The sequence below is a fragment of the Wasmannia auropunctata genome, unplaced genomic scaffold, assembly GCF_000956235.1.
Source record: "Wasmannia auropunctata unplaced genomic scaffold, wasmannia.A_1.0 LD336090.1, whole genome shotgun sequence".
In the NCBI taxonomy this organism is placed as follows: Eukaryota; Metazoa; Arthropoda; class Insecta; order Hymenoptera; family Formicidae; genus Wasmannia; species Wasmannia auropunctata.
The window spans coordinates 4,368,096-4,368,583 of NW_012026800.1; positions in this window are offsets into that span (position 1 = coordinate 4,368,096).

Genomic DNA, 488 nt, shown 5'->3' on the forward strand with positions numbered 1-488 from the left:
TTTTTTAAAATCTTGTGTCTTAAGTCTTATTATAGATGCTGCATAAGCGGTGTCTACAATGAGACTTAAAACTTAAGATTTAAGAAAATTGACCAATCATAGTCGATTATTTATCTCACTAGAAAGAATAATCGATAATAATTGATAAATTTTCTTAAATCTTAAATCTTAAATCTAATTGTAGATGTCGCTTTAAACGTCTACAATAAGACTTAAGACTTAAAATTTAAGAAAATTAACCAATCATAGTCTATTATCAGGAGACACGGTAGTGGCTTGGTGTCAAGTGTTTAACAAGCCATGCCGGGTCTCTTAACGCGAGCCGTCGCGTTGCGAGCACCCGAGATTTTGAAATCTTAATAACGGTCGAACCGATTAAATTCCAAGTAGGCTTAATCGATAGCTTGGGTTCGATTTATATAATGAAAGTGTGTTTATTTTTTTCTACATGTCCTACGAGCGGAGATATTGCAATGCAAAGTCCGAAA